Source organism: Melanerpes formicivorus, unplaced genomic scaffold (assembly GCF_026170545.1).
Source record: "Melanerpes formicivorus ecotype bairdi unplaced genomic scaffold, bMelFor1.0.p_v2 SCAF_3, whole genome shotgun sequence".
NCBI lineage: Eukaryota > Metazoa > Chordata > Aves > Piciformes > Picidae > Melanerpes > Melanerpes formicivorus.
In genome coordinates, this window is record NW_027142355.1 from 21,581,985 (window position 1) to 21,601,580 (window position 19,596).

The following is a 19,596-nucleotide window of genomic DNA, read 5'->3' on the forward strand; positions in this document are numbered from 1 at the left end:
TCTGACAGGCCCTCTTTAAGTACTGAAAGGCAACAATAAGACCTCCCTGGAACCTTCTCCGAGCTGAGCAGCATTTCTCCCAACCTAGCAGCACACCATAGCAACTGGCCACATTTTTAGTTTGGAGTGACTGCTTTTTAACCAAATGAGTTATCATTATGAGAAATCAATTAAAAAAGACTCTTCTTTGGCCATGCAGTGTCTCCTAATGCAAACACACTGTTTAATAATTTCCAGCAATTTTGTGAGCTGAAGGTAGGCTCACACAGCAGCTGCTCTGAGTAGGTAAAGACTATGTGGGCACATACATACAGGATTTATTGTAACTTATGGAGAAGCCATGGACACAGAAACTTGGTGCATCTAGGAACAAGCTATACATTAGGCAAATAAAGCATCTAAAATGTGGAATTCAAGCTATTTCAAAGCTAACAGGCTGAAGTCTGTGCATGTATTGTGGGCGTGACTTGGTCAGAAATAGACAAATGAGTAGACCTAGGTGGATACTCTGCAGGTATTATCCAGCATCTACGTTATGTTATTAAAAATCCTGTACCACATCTTGTAGTCAAGTAGCATTTCTCTATCTATGTATGTTAAATCCTAGGGAGTCACATCCTAGGGAGCCAGGTCTTGACAATCCTGTATCATAGTCATATAGTTTTATGAGGGAAATTGTGGTTAGGGTGAGAGGAGTTCTTAAAGGCAGAACAAAACTAATGAAACATATGTTGCTTAGTCAAATATTTGTTTGCTGATCCTCATAACCTCATTGATGAATTTCTGTATTGAGGACAGGTGCAGCTAAAGCATGAAACATCTGAAACTCTACATTTCCCCATAGAACACAAACAATAATAGCAAAAGAGCTGCAAATTTCCTCTAAGTGACGGGGCAATACCTTGGTGTACAGGCTATTTAAATGTTTTCATTTGAACTCAGATCTGGAAACTCCTTGCTCAGATCACCAAACAGATAGATGCTGGGTTTAGGTTGAGAACTTCAATTCTTTCATCACAGCAATTGAAAAACCATGCATCTAACAGTAGCAGTGATTACTGCTAAAATGAGTTCAAGATGCAGACCTAAAGCACCATCATTTGTATTACAAAACAAAACAAAAATCTGCCACAGTACAAACCTCTGTCCATAAGTAGAGAGATGACGAGAATGATTGCACATCAAACTAAAAAATAGCAAATAATTAACTCTTACAGATGATCTCAACTCAGCCTGTATTAATTCCTCAGGTAATCTTTTAAATAGTTTCTGTACCAGGCATTAAATGGGCTAAAAATTATTGAGAGAGCAGAAGTACTTTGTATAGCAGAAGCTTGCAATGATCAAGGCAATTGGTAGCAAATGGATCACAACTGATCTCTGGTGGCAGGACATAGGAAGTAGCAAAGAAGAAAAAAAAATCACAGGCACAAAACTCATGGCTTTATACATTAAATCCAACATCCAAAACCAAATTGGAAGTCAGTGAAAGCTACAGAGAATAGGTGTAATGTGCGTTGTTCAGTATTTCTGCTAAGTAAGGAATCAATATATTTACTCCCTGGATAGAATACAATTTTGCTGTTGTGACAGTGCTGCTTCTACTACTCTGTGAAGAAAAATGACTCCATGAAGTCTATGATTCCTATCTGGTCAGAGCCTCCTCTCTTCAAAAGATATTTTTAATGATAACTGAGAATCATGAAAAACAGACTTACTGAACATTTGTAGTACAGCAAAGCCAAGAAATTCAAACATAGAATAAAATTCAATGGCTAGTGATGAGCACAATCCATTTTGCTGGGATACTGCCAAGTTATCGGGATGGTTTCAGCAGTATGCAGAACTCCTGCAGGCCTTGCATGTAACAGACAGGGTTCAGGATGGATTAAAGCTTTTTGCTGAAGTTCATTTCATATGGATTGTTAAAGGAAACTCTTATCTTGTCAGCGGGCTTTTTTGTTTGGTTGGGTTTGGTTTTTACGTTCATGCTTATTCAGCTATCTCACTTTATGTCACTGTTACAAATGCAAATTCACCTACTCATGGTGTTCAGTTTCAGGCTAATCAGCAGATAACAATCACAAGTTACAGCTCTGGTCTGTCTCATTAACTACGGGGAAGAATAAAATGCAGAAGCCATGAGGAATGGCTTTTGACTTCCAGCTAAAAGAAGTCTCCCATTGTTACGCATGCATTCAGCAGCAGGTTGCTTCACCTTGTCTGAGGCACAGCCATGAACATGTCTCTTCCGTTTGCTTTCCTAGAGTACATAGAGTGTATATATATATATATATATACATAGAGTATATATGTACTCTAATATCGAAACTTGATCCAAAGAAGGTATTTCTATGAGTCTAGATTATTATCTTTTTCCTTCTTAGTTATATATATATATATATATATATATATATATAGTTGCTGAAATAAACATAAATAGTGTAAAATTAATAAGGTATAGTTTTAATTTTTGCTTCTCCATAACATATAATTTTTATATGTAGTTGTCTTGATTTTGCCTTGGGAAGGCTATACAGGCTTTTCTTCCATCCTCAATCGCTTTATCTAAAGAAGTTAATGAGCCAATGTCAGATAGCCACAACCACCTCTGCGGTCAAAGGAAATGCACCCAAAAGAGGTAGAGATAACAGCCTAGGTGGACTCATCTATGCTATGGTTCTCTTTGAGAAAGCATTGCATATTATAAGTCATACACACAGGAGAGTGGACAATGAGCTATCTAAACATCTCATCATTATGGACATCTTGCTTTCCCACAGAGAGCCTGTGAGAAGAAGAAATCTTAGCTGTATTTTGATTTTATACAAAGATGAAGGATCAGATAGATTAAGTGATTTATTTAGGGTCACTCAGGACATCTGTAGTTGAATAAGAAACAGAGCTTCAGTAGCAAAGCCCTGCTCCAGTTAAGAGTCATATCTGCCCAGGTGACAGACTACACTTTCACTCTACAGAATAACAAAATCAACTCTCCTGAGCACAGCCTGTTAGAAATGTTGTCCCCTGTAGCAAGATTGCAAGAGATTCACATTTCCTACATGCACAGGGGCCAGAATAATGCTGCCAAATGCTGTTCTAAATTATTCTTGTGTAAAATTAGTTGGGTACAAACCAGTAACAGCAGGAAAGGAGAAAGGAGAAGAGCTATTCTTGAAAGCTTTTTCTTATTATGCAAACAGAGAGTCCAAAGATTTTCCAGGGAATTGTTGTGTTAAATAGCCACAGTTGTAAATGGTGATTTCATAAATGAATACAAATATGTAGCTGTCATAACTGGCAGATGACACTTCCTGAAGGATGAGCTTGTACTCTTCCCCAGTGAAGGCGGCATGCAAGAGTTGCATCTCCTGAGACTTCTAATGTACAAATTCTTCAGCAATTCTTCCTAAGGCGGAACTGTTTTTAATTTAGAAGACGTCAACCTACTTGTACTAGTGGGAGAAATTAATAAGCCAAGGATGCAGGTCGGCTGTACTGTAATACTGAGTAGATATGTCTCCATTAATTGCAGGATTGTCTGTGCTCACTTAAAAGCTGTTCTGTCTCAGAGCTTGATCCTATTGCCTTTGCTCAGATAAAATTCTCTCAAGCTTCTAACACCTTTCTGCTGCTGACCCTTGAGGAGTGGGTTTGTTTCGTGTCTGCATTCATCAAGTGCTGAAGCACATATTTCTTCTATTGGCATAGCACAAATATGAATGCAGATATATTAATCGTATAATCTAATATTAAGATCCATTGTGTTTATCCGACCAGGGCATTTAGAAAGTGGAATTTTACAAATGGGAAATGAAAACAAAGAGAATCTAAAAGACATATTCAAATGGTATGCATTGTAAACAGGACTTTCTCCTGGCTGCTCTAAGAAACCCCCTACGATGTGTTTTACTGAGTATTTGCTGTTCCTCAGAAGCAGCTAATGGTCTCCCCTGACCAAATGTGGGCACTTTATGCTGACCAGACAGAGGCCTGGGAGTTTGCTAAAGAAGATACAGTGAGTGACCACAAAATGAAACCAAATCCAAAACAAACCAAAACCACAAAACAAAACAAAAGTTTAAATCTGCATGTCTTAGTCTGGTACTTTTCTGCCAACTTTCTGACCCTTCTCCTTTGCAACTAATCCAAAAGGCCCAGTGCAGGAGATTAGAGGCACTACTGGAGGTATCAAAATCAGTCTGTTAAGCAACAGCATGGAGGAAAGCCCTGGTCTGAAGGAGTAGATGCAGTGTTTAAACTAGCAGTTATTCTAGCCAATGTACAGCAGGTGCATGTACATTGGAATAACCCAGTCCTTCATTTTTCCCCATCCACTTCTGTTCATGATTATTCCACCTCAGTAAGCAGTCTATATACCCCACATCCAGCAACTATTTACACTATTAAGTGGATGACGTTCTCTAAATACCAAAGACATATTACATGCAATAAGACTTCCTAAATCTAATTTTAATTTAGTAAAATCTGTCAGAATAAATGCTATGCTCTTCATCCATAACACCTGAGTAAATATGTCTAAATGAAAGCAAATAAAACAAACAAATAAAAAACAAAAGAAGCTTTCATCCTTTGGTTAAATTCTGTACATTTCTGCATATTACTAGGCAATGGGCATGGTTTGTTATTGTTTTGGGTGGGGTTTTTTTTGCATCAGTTGCTTTTTTTATTATAGGGAGAAAGTTTTACCCTGCATGCAATAGTAGCAGATATTAGATTTTGGGCACTATTTGTATTTAGGAGCAGAATTCAGAAGGTGCACTAACACTGGAAATTCACCAGGAGTTTTTGTTTAGCAAGAGAGTAGCTTCTACTAAATTAACTTTTCCTAAGAATAGTTTAAGCAAATGGAAAATATGCCATACTTAGTTGGAATCAACTATTTTAGTATTATTTAAAGGTAGGTTTTTTTGAGGAATGATGTTATAGGATAACACTCTCCATGTTACTAATAAAAGGCCTTTAGAAAATATCCTTATTCATGCTGTAAGCCCCATGAAGTAGGAGCAATCCTTATTTTTTGAAAATGAATAGTATTATCTTCATTAATAAAGCTGCCAGCCTATCAGGTCTGTGACTATTACAAGTGATGGAGAGTATGTCACACTCTTAAACAGGAGCTTACAGTTGACTTGTAAGACAAAAGTACAGCATAGCCTAGTATTTGATACAACACTAGACCAAGACTCCGATGTTTCATTGAATTATTTATAACCCAGGGCAGATACACCTGGTCTCCTTGCCTTTCTCACCTCTCATTCTTTGCCTGTCTCTGTTTTCATTGGAAATCTCTTTGGTAGAGTCTTCTTCCTTTAAGTACAATGTTGAGCACCAAAAAGGCCTCCTTTTAAACAGAGACTCTAAAACAGTAATATTAATAATAAACGATGTTTAGTACACAGTACAAGTGGCCACAAAATGGTGTACAGAAAAACAATATGGAAACAAATTAATTTGAGATATTTAAGGTTCAGAAAAATTGATGGTTCAGTCTAATTGGGCACATTAAAGAAACTATATTCAAGGGTTATGCTCCTGGCATACTGTATAAGCTTTTTTCCCCCTCTGTTTAAAATGAGAAATTTAGTTAATTAAATTTACTTACTAAACAGCTTGTATTACAACAGTAGAAAGTGACAGATGTCTTTCATAAAATTAGTCATATTGTGGTAATTTTACCCTCTCCTCCAAACATTGTGTGATTATGGATATATTTTCTCTTGTTAAAAAGCTATCTGTCAGAATTGCTAACGAATTCCATGCAAAAATGTTCTGAATGAAAAGGTGTTCCGCATGAAATGTGGAAAAGTTTTTCTGTGATCCATTTTTTCATTGCAACTTTATTCTGTGGGCTGCTAGCTGCTTGCAGAATGCTGTGTAATTTTAAAGGCTTATACTTATAAAGGCCAATCATGTATTAATTAATTTGGTATTCATTGAGAGACCTTTAATCATGATGGATTAATTTATTATAATGCAGATATAATACGTTATTTCATAATATCACCACTGTAATTTAGCAATTAAACAGTCTGTTATTATTTCAATCACTGCCCAGATCTGTATCATGATACAATGTTTTGCTCCATGGTGAATTATTTCACATTACATATAGGACAATGGTTTTGTCTGAAGAGTAAACCTTTGGGGAAGTGAAAATACGTAAGATAATACTTTGCTCTGATATTCTCCTTTGCCTCTGAGATGATTTATCCTAAATACTTAGAACCAGCTAGTCAGAGGCTTGAAGTGATTACAGGTCTGAGCCAAAGCTTGCTGAAGTCAGTGCTTTACTCAGCATCTTAGACCCTGTTGTGAGTGTGAGGGGCATGAATACTTATGGAAAAGGAATAAAAAACTCAGACAGGTACACCAGTTAAGTGCAATCTGGGGAAACAAGTAGAAATGGTTAGATACAAGAAAATCTTTTTTATTTTTTTGAAAGCTGAACAAGACTCCATTAGTGCTGACTGGTACTCCTGCTCCTTAGATGGACAAATAAAGGGCTTCCCAAAGGATCTGGGGTGAGGCTGTTATACCCTGATTGTTGAACTACATTCTTGCAAAATACTTATGCTTTCTGACACGTTCAACTCAGCAGAAGAATTAGGGTCTACTTACGCTGATGAACTTTTACCAGTGTCAGATGTCTAATTGTTATGGTGACCCACATGGAATGATCCCAGAGAGAATCTGCCTCAAGTATAATTTCCATATTACAGATCTGCAAACTAAGGTACTTGGAAAAGAGACAATTTGCTTTGGTATCTAAAACAAGTGTGGCAAGATAACATGTAGAACACCTGGAAAGAAATTTTTCACAGAACCCCTGGAAACATATTTTCAACTGTTTCTCTTTGTTTTAACCATTTGGTCTCACATCTTCTTCCACCACATGTTGTTGTCAGGTTTGAATTGGCACCACAGCAACAAACAACTGCACTGCTTGCTAAAGTCTAAAGTTTTGTTTGTTTGTTTCCTAAATTCTTGCTAAATTCTAAAGATTTGGGATTTTTTCCTTTTTTTTTGAGAAGGGAAAAGGTAGCACAAGTTACCAAGTCTGTATCTGTGACTGGGTGCTAGAGAACAAATTGATCTGTTACTTTGTGCCCATTTTTAAACTCCTTCTATTGACATTTAAGTAACTGATTCTTCTCCATCATTGTTAGCTGTCTTTTTTCCTGCCTGTCAAGAGCTTGCTAAATTAAGATTCACAAGCCAGGATAGTTTTCATATGAACCCAAAAGGAGTCAATATGTTTACTTAGATAAATGGTTATTTTACAAGGTAGTGTAAAATGCATAATTTTCTGTGGTATATAAAGCCGTGAAGTGCAATCCATCATGAGTGACTCATTTAATCTCTGATGTATCAGTGGATGCCTTCCTCAAAGACCAGTCTGGAATAAATGATTCATATTGAGAGATCTGGAAAAATGCTTCACAGAGAGTGAGCAAAGAGATCAGGATCAAAATGATGATAATGTATACTCAATCATATGACAGAGATCACAAAATCGTGTTAAATCCTTCAGTGTATCACACTCCCTGTCCAGGACTCACCCCCTCAAGAGCATTTTCTGCAGCTTTTCCTTATCACATTTGGACTGGGTGACAGAGCTATCTGCAACAGGAGATGAAGAGCATTTTTACAGGCTAACAAATCTACTAGAACCAATGGTTTTAATCTCTCCTTGGCTGGAGAATCAAAGCCAAGTTCTCTGCAGGTGTAAATGGGATCTGCTCCACTGCCTTAGGTGGAGTTTCACTCATTTACACCGTTAAAGAATTTGGCACTAAGGATGTTGAGATCAAAAGGTTCCAATTGGCAAAAGGATGTGCAGAAGAGAACCTATCTGAGGAAATATTCTGGGAAGACTTATCTATCTTTTGGAATGAGGGCTTGTTTTCCCTCACATGAATGTGGTATTGATAAATCCAAATTACATTAAATTTTGGGACATCTCTTCTGACCCTGCTAATTCTGAACTGGCCAGCTACATAGGAAGCTTGGCAAACCCCTGCAGAAGTAAAGCACAGTGATGTGTGTGTGTATTTTCACATCATTGTATAGTATGCATACTTTATATTTTTATTTTCCACTGACATAACACTTATTGTTGCCTTGTATTGCTCATTTAATAAAACAAAGATTGGAACTTGTTCCACATACACCACAAGAGGAAGCATTATTAGTGGATGTGTCTGCATGGTGCCACCTGCTGCATTGCCAGAAATCATTTTCACCTGAACTGGAGCTCCTGTGTATGCAGTGAAGCCTTTGCCACTGTTATTTCAGAGACAAGTAAGAAAGATCTGTTTATTTGTTAATAATCATTTTGGGAAATAAAGAAAGAAGTGAAATATCAAGACTCAATTAGAGAAATTATCTAAACTGTCATTTCTAGCAAGTAAGATAATAAAACTCCCATCCCCTCACCCTCTCCTGCTTTGTTAAATGTATGTAGCTAACTTTTCCAAAGGGCCAGCATGAGTATATTTACACTTCTATACCTTTGGATGCTTTTTCAGTATCCAATTTGCCCCCAGACAAGGATGTATTGAAGAGTACCTGGCATGCTTATTTAGATGGGTACAGACATGCTTGGTCTGAAAGCCAGCTTCTATCCAGCAGCCCTTATCAGGTCTCATATTTTTGGTAAGAACAGCCAGCCGTCTTTGTTTAAATGAGGCAGAAAATTTCTTGCTGCTCCTCACACCTCTTCAGGTGAGAGTAAGATTCTACACCAGGGTGGCACTGGTTAGATTAGATGTCTATCCAACTCAATGGTCCTGTCTCTGTCAGTGGTCACTAGTGGATGCCAGAGTAGGCTATTAAACCAAGCTTCCTTTCTTCAAAAACTTTATGGTTCAGGGATGTTCTCTAGCTATATCCACAATGAAGTTTTGTTATACAAGTTAGGGGTATACTTTTGTATATGAAAGCATTGTACTTAATCTATGCAGGGGCCTGTTAGAAGCTATTCCCTGTTCTCTTTTCAGGTCCCCTATAACAGGGATGGCAAGGTATGAAACCACATCCATCTGAAGTTAGATTCAAAGTGGGTGAATACTCTGGAGAGTCCTGTTGTTTTGTATAGGGTGGTCCTTGACTGTTTTACTCCATTTTACTGGCATAATCATAAGGGCATGACCACAAGTAAGGTATGGACAATGCAGTAACATAAACCACTATGAAAATCAGTTTTTTTCTTTTCTGTTTCACTTGCAAGTCCTGAGAACAAGTTTTCTGTACTGGGAATACTAAGGAGTTCCCAAGATAAGTTTTGCAGTGTGAAAATTAGTTCCTTTTGAAGTGTTTCCTCCCTTGCATCAATGTAATTTAATTGTTCCTAATGTAATTGGTGAAACCTATGCCAAGACATAAATTTGTATAAGAGAAACCACTACTAGGGATCATGGATTGACATTTTTGTTATGGTAAAATCTTTGATTACTAACTCATATAAATTTGTGAATCCCACCTCATGGCAAAGTCTTGACTGAGGCTTTTAAGAATTTGAGGTATGGAATTGCTTAGAAATAACAGAAAACTTTCTCCACTTCTGTATATTCACTACTGTGTTCCAAAAAAGACAGGAAATGACACCACAAAAGTATATTTTTTACTGTGGAAAGAGAAGGACAGAAAGAAAATGAATTATTACAGTATTTTTCTGGTTTATGGTGTTCAGATTGTCTTCACCTATGGAAGAGGTTTATTATCCTTGTTCTAAATCATACAGCTTTTTTGTTTAAAAAAAATACATCAAGTGATCATATTTCCATGTTAAAAAAAAAAAAAAAAAAAGAAAGAAAGAAAAAAAGTGCTATCTATGCAATAGATTTCAAGCTGTCCTGAAGGACTAGAAAATTGTATGTGGAAAAAAAAAGGAGTGCATGGACAAAGTATTGCTTTCCAGAAAATCACTGCATTGGCTTGTGTGAACTCAGAATTTGAAATTCTACAAGAAGCAGCATCTGGATTTTTGTTATGCCAGCAGTTAGAACTGGGAGAATTTCTGATGCAGAGATACAGTATAGAATAATATAGGGACCTAATTCTCTTTGGTATATTGGCTACTACCTCTCTGCACAAAAGTCTGAGCTACTGCATTTGTATAAACAGGGCTGAAACCTCTGAAACAAGACAAGATGCTTTGCTGCAAAGTGAATCTGTACTACAGCCTTATAGAATGTGGTTATCCCAGGTATAGGAATTCCTGGCTAGATATATGTTGCATCAGTAACTTGTATCATCCTTAAAGATTACTCAGAGACTATTATTTGCCTTTTTAGGACAGACATTCAGGGGTCATTCTGACTTCTATCATCAGGCTTTGGTTATGAGTGGAACTTAAATCATTCTTAAGAAAACAAAACTGAAATCAGCACCAATGTAAAACCCCTATATTTTAATGTAGTTCTGGTGTGGCTATAAATATTCTTGTGTGTACAAAACAAGATGGTTGGTGGATTTAGTGAAGTGTGCCTACTTTTTCTATCTTTATTCATAATTCATTTATTAATAAAGATTTCAGATGTGGTGGAGTCTTTATCCTACCATAACAGGAGCTCTTGGCTTCATAACTTCACTGTAGCAACCCAAATGATGAAAATGAGCTAAAGAATAGGAGCCAAATCCTTCTAGGCACTGTATATTCATGCTTGCCAGAAAAATCATGGCCAGTTGAAGGAGCAGGAGATGGAAAGTAGCCACCTCTGTTTTGGCACTTCTCAAAGTCCACTGAGGCCACTATGCAAGCCTTTCATACTTGGACCTGCATAAGCACCTTCTGAAGCTTGATACAGGTATTGGGGGGACAGCAGAGACTGCTTATTTATAAGTTAGTTAGGAGTCCCTGATGTGGCAGCTGCCATAGTGCATAGCCTCAATGCAGCTTATTCATACTCCTGGCAAGAATTATCCTCATGGGGAACTGTGCTTTCAGATGTTGCTGGCCAGAATACGAGCATACTTTACTGCTTCTCTTGCAGAGTATGAGTATATTCACTCTGGGGGCAGTTTTAGCATTTGGCCCCATGCCTGGACATCATTACTATTGGGCACTTAAACTGCATACAGTCACGCTGACCAAAGCCTGTCCTGAAAAGATTACATTCTCCCAGACTGATATTTTCAATTTGGCCCTCATGCTTCTGACAGCAGGAAACTTTTGGAAACATCATAGGCAGTGTTTGCTGTAAACAACATTACCTGAAAAACCTGGTGAATATCACAGGTTTCATGAAAGCAAGATAATACAGAAATACCCTGTAGTTAAACAGGATGAGCTGACGTGAAGTAGTAAAACAATATGTGCACCACATGTCACAAGAGCTCTAATTGCCTTTAAGCAGCTATTCTGAGCAAGCACCTGGTTAAAGAGTTTGGGGCACACTTATAGATTGTACTTTGACTACAGAGAAGTATTTTCCTACTTACACTGCAAATAGGTTTACTTTTACAAAATGTAAAAGTGTAATTCCATTTAGAAATGGGACTGATGAGTAGGTAGCAGCACCACATGTGAGTGTACCCTGAATCTAAAATGGCAGGGAGCTTTGAGTTTCAAGCTGCAATTATTCCTATTCATATCATAATTACAGTAAAGTGTTTTGCTGTATTTGGGCATAAAGCTGCTAAAAAATTTGGGTGCAAATCTTAATATCACCACATCTATGACAACTCAAGGTACTGGTTTTCCAGAAACTGTACTTGTTAGTTTGCTCAGCAGAGGGGATTGACTGAACAAAACCCACAAAATAAAAAAGGGAAAAAAAATGATACCCCAGCAACAAAACATTTATTTACTTGCAGAACTTAAAACATTTCTGCGGTTTCAGTGGCTTCTGTGGTACTATCCCCATTCCACAATCTTGAGCACATAATTAAGGGCTTTACTGGATCAGTGCCTGAACAACCAATGTTGATTTCTGTTGAATGCACATTATGTTTGGGACCAATTCTAAGCTCATTAAAATGAACAGAAAGGATCCAGCAGACATTGGATCAAGCCTCATCTCGGGTCTTTCATCAGGAAAAAAAACATTGTCTCTTGTTTACTCTTTAGCAGGTCGGTGAGTTCCCAGACTTTGAATCATTGATTACATTGTATTATCAATGAAGTTTGAGCTTTGCCGTCAACTTATATGGGTAGAGGATAGGGCACGGGGAAAAAACAAAAAGCAGAATCATGTACAATTTGTGATTCTATTTATTGGGTCCTTAGAAAGCAAACAAGAAAGCAGACATGCTCATGAATTCATGGACAGAGAATAACCTCTCTTTTCGAGCGCTGTGTGTGCCAGGCAATGTGTTTGAGAATGTACATTGCATTTCTTTGGAATAGCACTGGATACGACTTTTACCCTCCCTCCCCTTCCCTCAATGCCCAGACTAATAAATCTCCCATTTGTCTCACCTGTAGTTACAATAAAGCTGTTCTCAACAGTGTTAACATCTGCCATGGTCATTCTTCTGGGGTGAGAAAGGCAGAACATTTTCATTGCTCTTTCACTTGTGAACACTAGTTAAGTAAAGCTGTCACTTGTGTCCAATTATGGGTGAGGATTTTATTGCACAGCCTCCTTCCTGAAGCTAAACAGACATGGCCAAGCCCCATTTTATAGGCATTCTTAAATTCTTTCAGCCATATTTAAAATCCTTATGCTAAAAGATGGCAGGTGCCATGTGTTCTCACAGCTACATTAACAAATGCAATTTTGTGGCAACTTGACCATGCCAGTGAAGCAGTAAATTTCTGTAATCTCTATGGTTAAGAATTTCACACAGGGCTTTGCTGGGAATATGTAAAGCCCATTAGTGCAGGAGCATGATGAAGATAAAATTAAAATACCTTCACAGTAAAATCCAGAAAAAAAAAAGAGTAAGGTCTGAGGATTTTTTTCCACTGCTGGAGCAATGAAAGGTGTCAGAGGAAAATGCTGAAATAGAAGGTAAAAAAAAAAAAGAAAAAAGAAAAAATAATAATCTTTGAGGGGCTCACTCAACCTACTCTTTTCAAATGACTGCTACCAATTTAGGTGAGAAGTGATAATTTGTCTTACACAAACGCTAACGCAGGCTTACCCTAAAGTGTAACTGGGATGCAAAACTTTATAAATCTCTTTTACAAACCTTTACTCCCTTTTACAGTAGACTTACACTGGGATAATTGTCCTCACAAATCTTTTTACCAGCTTAGAGAGATGGTAGTCAACTTTTAGTTCATAGCCAGCTGAAGTCACAGTGGTGCATCCACATACCAGTCACTCACTGTTTCACTCAAGAGATCTGCATTTACCAACATGAGCAGTGCTGGTGGCACCGAGACACCCTCAGGTCTGCCAAATACCTCCTAGCTTCAGCATCTCAGCCACCATGAGGGTTGTATGCACATTGCATCATGTGTAGAGACAGAGGGCATGTGCAGGGGAAAGAATCATTGACCTAAACTGCTTTGGATAGGGATCCATGCTAAAAAATGGGATTAATACCACTTTTTCTCCTTCCCAGCTCATCAGACTTTTTAGGACTTCACAGTAAAACTCAGGGGCACCACCACCAGGGGCAATTTTACAGAAGGAGGTAGAGCCAGAATTTGGTCTCATGTCTGACAGATCCAGAGGCAGCTGTTAGAGTTTGCAACAGGGTATCTCAATTACCAGCTGAAAGCAGATGAAAATCAACAGTTAGAATGCTGCACAAATTTGTACATTATTGTTTTTCTGACCTGCAAGTCATTTCAGTAGATAGTTCCCAGATTTCCTATAAAATTGTGTGAGCTATAGATTGTTTTTTCTTTTAAAGAAGAAAGATGTGATTCCAGCATAATCACTTCACTCCAGGGACTGGATCTTCTGGAAACTAAAGAAAATAACCTGTTCAGGGTACAATACTAGTGAGGAAAAGGACTGCGTTATGGATTGCTCACAGACTTCTCCAGCACAAACCACTCCCACAGGTTATACCACAGGGTTTGGGCAAAACCACCCAAGAAACCAGATCAACCAAGAAAATATCTTTGGATGCTTATAGTTTCTTTAGTTTCTTGTGAGACAGAAGTGTTTTGAAATTTTACATTTAGCAGCTCCCTCAATGTCTTAAGACTTCATGCAAGAAAGCAAGGTTGGGGAGATCAACTCACAAGCTTCTATACTCTCTGTGGCTGCACTGAAGCCAAAAAGGCTATTTGCAGCGTGGCCCTTTGAAGTCAGTGGAGTTTTGTCATTGATTTTGAGAGGCCCAGGATTTCTTTTGCAGTGTGTAAGGTTAAGCATGTGTGTAAGTCCTTGCAGGATCAAGGCTTAAATGTGTAAACCTGTTCAGCAAGAGTACCCAGCCTTTAATATCCTGTGAATGTGGTCTCTCATTCTCTGACACTGGGTTGGTGGCTGTTGCTCTTCACTCAAGCATGAAGGCTTTGTTTAGTATGCATACGTCCTTCCTAATTGTCAGTGGCTTAGGAAACAGCAAAGGAAAGACGTTAGTGGAGCTGCTTATTAATGGAGTGCCTATGGAAAGCGTTGACTGCATCAGATTGATTAAGAGCCACTATTAATCTATACTTCTGTCTCTTGTTATCCAAAATACAGGCTACAGGCCTTCTGGCTTGTATCAGTGCCTCATGTAGTGCTTATACATTAATCACTGAAAACAACAAATGTAGAAGAGATCTAATCCTGTCTTCAGAGACCTTTAATTATGTGTGTACTTCTATTTCACATGATCACATTTTCTGTGTACTTCAAAATCTGGCCACTGCCCTTGTCTCTTTAAAGACTATTTCTGCAAATGACAGCAGAACTCAGGTTCAGAGTACAGCTACAGCTCAGTAATGCCTGGTAGCCAAGTATTTCATATTTAAATTAATGGTAGAATGTAGTTTTCCTAATTTAAATAAAACTTATATTTAATCTTTAGGATGCTGAAGGTGACCTAAGCAAAGAGAGAAATAAATCCTAAAGGAAACCATGTTTGTCTGATGTGCAGTGTGGTCTTATGTCTCTAACAGCCATATTGTGTGTTTATATATATAAACATTTAAGTGCTGACATATTTACTTTTGAAATTAATCAGATTTTCCTTGAAGATAAACCTGACTGTGATGATAGTTATGGTTATCCCTAGTTATAATTTCCTCCTGACCTTAGGAGCAAGGTAGTTCCAACACTGTCCCCCTCTGCTCCTTTCAGTTCTTAGTTCAAGTTGGCTGCAAGCCCATCAGTATGATTTGCAACCCTTCATGCCATGTTCTGAAGCCCAAAAGCAAATGTCTGAGGTCAAGCCAAGGGGCAATAGGACACAACTAGCCCCTCCATAGTTGTCCAGGTGAAATGTAGAGGTGAGGCACACTGTAACACTTGGTAGCCAGGGATCTCTCTCAACAGATACTGTTCGAATTCAAGAATTGTACAAATTTTCTATCTGGAAGCTTTCAAATGTACTTAGCCTCCTATGGATAAGGGAACCTACATCAGGGCCATCAGCTCATTATAATGCTGATGCCTAAATTAGGTAGACTTCATCATACTCATGGAGCTACCTGACTTCTTTTTAAAGTGTTACAGTGTGACTTTTAAATACCACTGGTCTACAAAGCAGAACAAACAAACCAATATCAGCATCTCCTTTCATCAGAGTAGTTCAGCCTAGTAAAAGTAGCCATAAGCAACAAGATAAATTGTGCATTATCACAGTGCCTGAAATGCACTTCTGACATCGCCCCACAGCTCTTGAAGATTCAATCATATATGCAGACAACGTTAAGTATCAGTATCATCATCCAGTCTATGCAATCCAGCCCTAACTTCACTACGAATTAGCCTTGTTTTAAGCCCACTTCTAGGTATATAAATCACTGGTACTATGATTGGTTTTCAAAGTAGACAATTTACAGAGTTTTAAGCCTTCTGTCTTCAGGAAGTAGTTACAAAAGAAGTCCAGCAGATAAGGAAACGTCTAAATTAAGCATTGCAACAGTACAGTTAATTAAGAAAATTTGAGGAAAAGATTCATTTAAAAGGTCTGAATTTTGAATCTGATGTCCTTCAGCGGGGTTCAGAGAAAACACACCTTTAAAATTGGTCAAAGAAATCACTCTCTGAAAGTACCTGCTTGTTTCCTCTGACTGCAGTTGGTGGTTAGCTCAGATGTAGGAATCTACAATATAGGTGTCTAAATTTGGATGAACAGAGAGCGTACGTTTATGGGTGATATACATACAGCTGGACATTCCAGTCTGAAAATAAATATATTAAACAAAAAAAAAAAAAAAAAAAAAAAAAAAAAAACAACAGAGTTTTTGTTTTGCCCCTCCTATTCTACCATTCCCAATGAAGATGACAGTAAGTGTCTTTAACAATGGGGGTGGGAAAGATGTGGCTCCAAGAGCTTTTGGAGCACATCAGCCTTAGGACAGGAGTTAAATCAGCCTTCATAAGCCATAGGACACATAAAGCAACCAAGGAACACTTTGTGTGATAATTATAGACTAGACTTGTGCTCACTGGGGCTCTGCTCTTTTAGCTTCATTCTTGCTAATGTTTTACTGCTGACCTAATAGAAAAAAAAAAAAATAAATTCATTCTGAATGCATAACTAGTGACCTGGTAAATAAGGTGTGCTCTATTGCTTCAGGAGTGATTAAGGTGATTAGGAGGTATTACATTATTTTTAGGATTTCCTATACCCTACAGAGGGTTAAGAGTCCCAAGGAGTCTACAGTGAACCACGTACATATCACCAGGAGATGAAGGACCTTATGGAAGATAAGCGTCTTGGCAACTGTTTGCCCAATATATTGCCAATTACCTAGAGACTTGACATCACATTGAGCCAGGTACAGTGGTCTTGCTTCATTTGGTGATGTAGAGCTTCAAAAATGATGCTTACTGAAATAACACAAAAACTAATTACAGAATCATGGAATCACAGAACGATTTGGATTGGAAGGGGCCTTAAGGGTTATCTAGTTCTAACACTTATGCCTTGGGAATGGACAGCTGCCACTAGATTGTTTCATTTGATTTGATAAATCAGATGGAAAAGTAGCAAACCTTTTATAATACCATAAATTATTTTTAGTTAGAAAACAAATGTAGAGGTCTTTTATTACTAGAATGAAAAGAAACCAATCCTCAGAAGTTAAATCCTAAGTATTTTGTCATGACTCTATGATACTTCAAATCAGCTGACCGTAAATGTAATGCTAATAAAAAATTCCATTCAGGGAAAGAGGTGCTATGGCATATTCCTATGTACTTCTTCAGAGCACTGAGAAAATTCTGAGAATCTGACCTATCTCAGGAGAAAGAAGCTGATGAAATCCCATCATTGCCCACATCAAGCCTGTGATATACCCCAATTGTATGTTCTGCATGCAACTCAGATTTGCAGTAACTTTATAAGAAGAGTTGGAGATGTGAAAGAATTATAGAGTTACGGCAGCCTTCTCCCGTAAAAGAAAAAAAAATCATAGCTATGTTATCAAAGTTTCTAATTATAAAATGTCTTTAATATTTTATTAATAGGAGAGGAGGAAAGATGTCAAAACTTATGGCATTTCATAAGTAAGATTATGGGTTGATTTCTGATTGGATGACAGAGCCCTAATAATAAAACTCATAATTTTATACGACATTCTGCTAGTGACGATAGAAGTTCTTTGTGCATAATAGCACTATTTCTATTCAGGAATTTTGTTAACAGTTGTAAACTCAGATTATCATTTTTATTAGCCTAGTGTTTTCTTATTTCTGCGTTACTGACAGGAAATTACAGCAAGTTTCCTGGCTTGCTTTTTTGTTACCATGAAAGCAATTGCATTCAAATAGAATGTTCCAAGTACTGAGTAGAAAACAGTGTTTCTAGAACCCAGCAGCAATTTTAAGTGCACAGATTAGTTAAAAAAAATAAATACAAAAATGAAAAGTATGTAAAGACTAAATTCAAAGAGAAAGTAGACTAGTACATTTTGTTAGAGTGGTAAATTTTGTCTTTAAACATATAGATATCTGGCTTTTTATATTTTATGACTTCAGGAGCAAATTCTTGTCACCAAACTCAGTATCCAAACTTAGCTGTACTGTTTTTATAAAAGTAAATTTGACATCACATCTGTGACTGCATACCCCTGGCTGCATTCAGACTCTGCTCCATACAGCCTTACCTATTGCTGAGATGCCAAACATGGGCAGTGGGAATCAATCACTATAGACTTCTCATGGCTTTGGGCAATTAGGAAACTCAAATGAGATTATTGGTAGTTTTTTTCTCACTATTAGGATACTTGAGCATTGTAAAAGCATCGTTTCTAGGAGAATGTTAGACTATAGCTGCATAATTTACTGTCAACAGCCTACAGTTTATTCATATTACATCAGATACGGTTCTAACTGTCAGTTGATACCGAGTGAATAAAAACTTATTTCCATAACAAGAACACTGAATTGAGTCCTTTTCTTCTCTGGTTATAAATGGATGGGAGTTTAGGATTACAAGGGACAAAACCTAATTTTCTGAGCTTTGCAAACCTTGGTGTCGGGTTGGGGGGAGGCAAGTTGACAGGGCAAAAACAAGATGTGGGAGCTACAACGACCTCATTTCACAAGGCACCAGCATTTTCTGCATAAGCAAAGCAAATGTCCATAAAAGTATTGCAGTGCTTGAAATTGATATTGAAATCATGAGCAATGAACTTCTGCAAGTGCAGAGCCCTTAACCCTGAACCCTAACAAACTTGCTATGAGGAGATGTGATTTTCCATATGGCATTGGCACATCCTCTCCTTTCTGGGGACAAGAATGGGAGCTCGCACATAATCCATGACTGATTCTTCCCTCAGCTTTGCCCCTGTGATCACATCATGCATTTGGCAAAACAGATCTTTGAATCTGGAAAAGCTGACATATGAATCTGCAGATGATTAATTTCAAGACACTTTTCTTAAAAAAAAAAAAAAAAAAAAGGAGGAAGAGAGCTTTCAAGTGATAGAGGACTGAGTCACACTGCTTTTCAAACTCCATTAGATTTCTCTGAAAAATCTCATACTAGTTCAGAAAGTTTTCCTCAGCATGGCCACAAAAAACTAACTGTGAGAGTAGTGTTTATTCTAAATACTTGGGTAAAAACCTACGTGATTCAGTCTTAGGTGTAACAACTAATTGCAGTTGGGAAAAGAGAGATAGTTCAGCACCCAATTCTGCTAGTGCTCATCAATTTCCTCTTAAATACAGGACAAGCTCAGCCTTCCTGTTGATTTCAGTGGGTGTAGTACTTAATATTTGGAAGAATTACAGCCAGAAAGCCTGAGAAAAGGCTATCACCCTCTAAGTATTATACAGGTAAACGTGAAGCAAAAGCAAAAGATATTAAAAAAAAAGAAAAATAATAGATTAAAAATGTATTAATGTCAGAAAAAGACTAGAAAGCAGACCCTGCAAATGAGGGGACTTGCAAGGCAGGTACTGCAACATGTATAAAACAGATCTGATTTTATCTGCATTCATAGGAAACTAACCACAGTGTCAAGCCCTTTCTTTACACAAGTTGTGCTTGGTATTTCATCTCAAA

At 37.6% G+C, this 19,596-nt stretch overlaps 1 long non-coding RNA gene across 1 annotated transcript in view; it reads right to left on the bottom strand.

Annotated features, from left to right (window-relative positions):
• The window catches only part of LOC137456978 (uncharacterized), a 39,446-nt gene that overhangs the window by 18,849 nt on the left and 1,001 nt on the right, over window positions 1-19,596 (bottom strand). The window lies entirely within an intron of this gene.